Source organism: Octopus sinensis, linkage group LG4, assembly GCF_006345805.1.
Source record: "Octopus sinensis linkage group LG4, ASM634580v1, whole genome shotgun sequence".
Lineage (NCBI taxonomy): Eukaryota > Metazoa > Mollusca > Cephalopoda > Octopoda > Octopodidae > Octopus > Octopus sinensis.
Genome location: NC_043000.1, coordinates 114,899,049 through 114,905,048, shown reverse-complemented (window position 1 = coordinate 114,905,048; position 6,000 = coordinate 114,899,049). Strand labels below are relative to the sequence as shown.

The following is a 6,000-nucleotide window of genomic DNA, read 5'->3' as shown; positions in this document are numbered from 1 at the left end:
GAAGCCTTTGACGAAGTAGAAGGGGATAGTGTATCACATGGGGTAGAGGACAACTGGACGTTTCTAAGGGACAACCTGCTGAGAGCCACTGACCAGATCTGTGGCTGGTGCACAGTCCCCTCTCGTCCCAAAGTAACGTGGTGGTGGAACAGTGTCGTCGACAGGGCTATTAGAGAAAAGAGACAGACTTGGAAGCACTGGAAGAATGGTGGTAGCAGGGAATTGTATCAGACGCTAAAAGGGAAGCTAGGATACAGGTCTATCTAGCCATAGGGGAAGCAGATAAGAAAAAATTTGCCAATGTTCTGCGCCGTGAGGACCAAAGACTGGAGGTGTTTCGCGTTGCAAGACAGTGTGTGAGAGAGAATTGTGATGTGGTGGGAGGAAGTGTGTTCGCATGGAAGATGGTTCACTTGCGCTAAACGAGGATGCAAAGAGAGAGGCTTGGAGATGCCACTATGAAAGGTTGCTGAATAAAGAAAATGAATGGGATAAGAGAGTCTGCCGAACGTTGACCCAACAGAGGGACCAGCTATCAGGGTTGATAGTTCCTTAGTAGCTAAGGCAATTAGAAGCATGAAGACAGGGAAAGCCCCAGGCCCATCAGGTATCACTGCAGAGATGCTCAATATCTGGTAGTGTCGGCTATAGCCTAGTCACCTGTATAGTTAATCAGGTGATACATGAAGGAGTCATACCCAATGACTGGTGTAGCAGCATAATAGTCAACTGCTACAAAGGTAAAGGTGATGCCCTAGATACAAATAATTACAGAGGTATCAAGCTGTTGGATCAGGTGATGAAGGTTACAGAGAGGGTCATAAGCCAACTAATTAGAGAGAGAGTTAGTTTAGATGAGATGCAGTTTGGTTTCGTGCCAGGGAAAAGTACCACTGATGCTATATTCCTGGTAAGGCAGCTGCAGGAGAAATACCTAGCCAAAGATAAGGCCATGTACCTGGCTTTTTTGACATGGAGAAAGCCTTCGACAGGGTCCCCCGATCCCTCATATGGTGGTCAATGAGGAAACTAGGAATAGAAGAATGGTTAGTGAGAGCTGTGCAAGCCATGTACAGGGACGCTGCTAGTAAGGTGAGGGTTGGAAATGAGTACAGTGAAGAATTCCGGGTAGAGGTAGGGGTCCACCAAGGCTCAGTCCTCAGCCCCCTCCTATTTATCATAGTCCTCCAGGCAATACGGAGGAATTCAAGACAGGATGCCCCTGGGAGCTCCTCTATGCTGATGACCTTGCTCTAATTGCTGAGTCATTATCAGAACTGGAGAAGAAGTTTCAGGTGTGGAAGCATGGTTTAGAATCGAAGGGCCTTAGAGTCAACCTAGCTAAAACCAAAGTCGTAATAAGTAGGAAGGTAGACAAATCACAAACGCCTTCAGGTAGATGGCCCTGCTCGATCTGTAGAAAAGTGTAGGTAGAAACTCTATAAGATGCACCAAGTGTAAGCTATGGACACATAAGAGGTGCAGCAATGTCATAGGAAGGCTAACTAGGAAGATGGTTTTTGTATGTGGCAGATGCTCGGAGCATTAACCTCTGAAAATCTGCAGAAAACAACTTCCGTCACTTTCCAGGGAAAAACTAGAAGTGGTTGATAGCTTCCGTTATCTTGGTGACCAAGTCGTAGTGGGGGTGGGTGTGCTGAAAGTGTAACGGCTAGAGTAAGAATAGCCTGGGCAAAGTTTAGGGAGCTCTTACCTCTGTTGGTGACTAAAGGCCTCTCGCTCAGAGTAAAGGCAGACTGTATGATGCATGTGTACGAACAGCCATGCTACATGGCAGTGAAACATGGGCCGTGACTGCTGAGGACATGCGTAAGCTCGCGAGAAATGAAGCTAGTATGCTCCGTTGGATGTGTAATGTCAGTGTTCATAGTCGACAGAGTGTAAGTACCTTGAGAGAAAAGTTGGACCTAAGAGGATCAGATGTTGTGTGCAGAGAGACGATTGCGCTGGTATGGTCATGTGGTGAGAATGGATGAAGATAGGTGTGTGAAAAGTGCCACACCCTGGCAGTTTGAGGGGACCTGTGGAAGAGGTAGACCCAGGAAAACCTGGGTCGAGGTGGTGAAGCACGACCTTCGAACTCTAGGTCTCACCAGGAAATGACCAGAGACCGAGACCTATGGAAGTATGCTGTGCGTGAGAAGACCCGGCAAGACCAGTGAGAACAATCAAAATCAAATCATATATCAGAAAGCAGGGGTTAAGTGACCCATCTGTTCGTGTCCGCTGTCAGCCTCGTCTGGCACCCGTGCCGGTGAAACGTAAAAGCACCATTCGCTCATGGCCGTTTGCCAGCTCTGCCTGGCCCCGTGTCGGTGGCACGTAAAAGCACCATCCGTTCGTGTTCGTTGCCAGCCTCGCCTGGCCCCATGCCGGTGACACGTAAAAGCACCGTCCGTTCGTGGCCGTTGGCCAGCTCTGTCTGGCCCCGTGTCGGTGGCACGTAAAAGCACCATCTGTTCGTGGCCATTTGCCAGCTCTGTCTGACCCCGTGTCGGTGGCACGTAAAAGCACCATCCGTCCGTGTCCGTTGCCAGCCTCGGCTGGCCCCCGTGCCGGTGACACGTAAAAGCACTGTCCGCTCGTGGCCGTTTGCCAGCTCTGTCTGGCAACCGTGTCAGTGGCACGTAAAAGCACCATCTGTTCGCGTCAGTTGCCAGGCTCGGCTGGCCCCCGTGCCGGTGACACGTAAAAGCACCGTCCGCTCGTGGCCATTTGCCAGCTCTGTCTGGCAACCGTGTCGGTGGCACGTAAAAGCACCATCCGTTCGCATCCGTTGCCAGCCTCGGCTGGCCCCCGTGCCGGTGACACGTAAAAGCACTGTCCGTTCGTGGCCGGTTGCCAGCTCTGTCTGGCCCCGTGTCGGTGGCACGTAAAAGCACCATCCGTTCGTATCCGTTGCCAGCATCGCCTGGCCCCGAGCCGGTGACACGTAAAAGCACCATCCGTTCGTGGCCGTTCACCAGCTCTGTCTGGCACCTGTGCAGGTGGCACGTAAAAAACACCCACTACACTCGCGGAGTGGTTGGCGTTAGGAAGGGCATCCAGCCGTAGAAACACTGCCAGATCTGACTGGGCCTGACGAAGCCTTCCAGCTTCACAGACCCCAGTTGACCCGTCCAACCCATGCTAGCATGGAAAACGGACGCTAAACGATGATGATGATGATGATGATACATATATATATATATACATATACATATATACATATATATATACATATATATATATACATATACATATATACATATACATATATATATATATGTATATAAAAGTAATATACATATATATAAAAAGTGTGGAGTGGAGCGAAAGCATTTGAAGAGGATAAAATAATGCAAGTAAGACTCAAAAGAGATCAACGGAAGAAGGTAACAATCGAGAAGGTGAATGACAATGACCTTTTTGTGTGCACAGTCTGTGACAGACCATGCCCGTCTTTTGCTGGCCTTAAATCTGATCTGCGAACACATGAAAAACGAACCTCCACAAACTATTCTGCCAATATGACTGTGCACACCTTGTATGCAGTGTATGCCAGAAGGTTTGCAAATCCAACGGAGGCCTCAAAAGACATTTTAAGATCAACAAATAGCAGAACTTATCTGCAGCTCTTGGAGGTTCAAATCAGGGGTGCAATCTGTGTGGGTGTCTTTTCAGAACATTGTCTGTTTTAAAAAGCCACACCAAATGCCATAATGGTGCTAAGGTGTAGGTACAGGAGGTGGTGAAACCCTGCATAAGGAGTAGACAACCACCATATATATATATATTATGTTGTGCTTGAGAAGAAGGCCCATCAAGCTGAGCAAAACTGCAGTCGTGACAGATACCAGTGCCATGCAAACTGGCACCCATTCTGGTGGCATGTAAAAGTAACCTGGTGTCATGCAAATGGCACCTGTGCCGGTAGCATGTAAAAGCACCAATTAAACTCTTGGAGTGGTTGGTGTTAGGAAGGGCATCCAGTTGTCGAAAACCATGCCAAATCAGACTGGAGTCTGGTGCAGCCTTCCAGCATGCCAGTCCAGTCAAACCCATGCCAGCAAGGACAACGGAAGTTAAATGATGGTGATTATGATGATGATGATGATGAAATATGTACACACATACATATGCAAATACATACATATATATATATAGCGAGAGTTTATGAAAAAAACAAAAGACGAAGACAGGTAGTGTACAAAACAAACAGATGTATTAGTATAATGCTCAGGAATAGAAAAGGTCTTTTATGTTTCGAGCCTACGCTCTTCTACAGAAAGGGACACAGAAAAAACAAGGAGAGAAAAAAATGTGTGTAGTGGCTAACGATCTATCATATATATATACATGCATTGCATGAATGCTTACATACATACATACAGACAGACATACATATATACAAAGATATGCATACACACATACACAGGTTACTCAGTATGTCTTACATCTAACTGAATGAATCAGCAAAATGCAAGAAAAATTAACAAGTAAAGTGTATAAATTTTTAGAACACAAACTTTCCATAACAATGGAGACCAGAATGTCACTTTGTCAGCTTTAAAAAACTTTCTTTGAACAGCTATAACCCCACTGTGATCTACAGCATAAACTCCAGTTAAACAGGCTAATTAAAATACTTTCCAGCTCTAACCAGCAAGTGTTACAAATGCATAGATTTAATGACCCGTGACCCACAGCCTCTAAATGCTGGTTGTTAGACAAACTGTGTCTGAGTGTGTAAATAAGAGGAGGTGTTTCAAAAACAGAAAGCTCAATCATGTCCTTAATGAACAAGGTTTTAAAAATATCCCCAATGAACAGTCTTCAAACATACAGCAAACAAGGTTTTTTGAATACTCTCACTGGATGGAGATTTTGAAATACCTCCCACTCAAAAGATATCACAAACATATAGGTGCAGGCATGGCTGTGTGGTAAGAAGCTTGCTTCCCAACCACATGGTTCCAGGTTCAGTCCCACTGCATGGCACCTTGGGCAAGTGTCTTCTATTATAGCCTTAGGCTGACCAAAGCTTTGTGAGTGGATTTGTTAGATGGACACTGGAAAAAGCCCGTCATATATATATATATATATATATATATATATATATATATAAGCCAGCATGGAAAGCGGATGATGATATATATATATATATATATATATATATATGTAGGAGGTTGAATATGGAAAAAAAGTCAAAGTAGAAAATGCTAAAATAATTTTATAAAAATCATTTCAGTACCGGTATCGGTCATTGAAACTTTTTCAACTGGAAGTATGGAAAACAATTAAATTTTGGAAAAATTAAAAAGTTTTTTTAAAGAATATTTGCATAGTATTCAAATACAAGGGGCATTTTCCTTATTTCTGCCTGTCACTGTCTCTCTTGTTTACTCTTGTGGGTTCAAGAAACAATGAAAATGCCCTTTGTATTTGAACACTATGCAAATATTCTTTTAAAAAACTTTTCACTTAATTTTTCTAAAATTTAATTGCTTTCCATACTTACAGTTGAAAAAGTCTCAATGATTGAAACCAGTACTGAAATGGTTTTTATAAAATTATTTTAACATTTTCTACCTTAACTTTTTTTCCATATATATATATATATGCATACATTTGTGTGTGTGTTTGTGAGTGAAAAAAGCCTCATCCTTGATGGAAAAAAAGCACCATCATCATTTAACGTCCATTTTCGATGCTGGCATGGGTTGGACAGTTTGACAGGAGCTGGCCAGCCAGGGAGCTGTACAGGTTCCAACTGTCTGTTGTGATATGGTTTCTACAGCTGGATGCTTTTCCTAAAGACAACCACTTTACAGTGTGTGCTGGGTGCTTTTTTTTTACGTGACACCTCAAAAAATTCCTATTGTGAACAGAAATTTAAAAAAAAATACCCACAGTCTTTAACCATTTCAAAGAGACCTTCAATAGGCAGAATTTAAAAAAATCCTCAGTGGGTAATCATCTCAGAAGCAACCCCAAAGA

The 6,000-nt window shown here is 44.0% G+C and overlaps 1 protein-coding gene and 1 long non-coding RNA gene across 10 annotated transcripts in view; one reads left to right on the top strand and one right to left on the bottom strand.

Moving 5' to 3' along the window:
- The window catches only part of LOC118763088, an 18,520-nt gene extending 14,112 nt beyond the window's left edge, over nucleotides 1–4,408 (top strand). The window contains exon 3 of the long non-coding RNA XR_004998840.1: nucleotides 4,399–4,408. This is a non-coding gene — a long non-coding RNA (uncharacterized LOC118763088). The remainder of the gene's footprint in view (nucleotides 1–4,398) is intronic.
- The window catches only part of LOC115210393, a 274,118-nt gene that overhangs the window by 178,505 nt on the left and 89,613 nt on the right, over nucleotides 1–6,000 (bottom strand). The window lies entirely within an intron of this gene.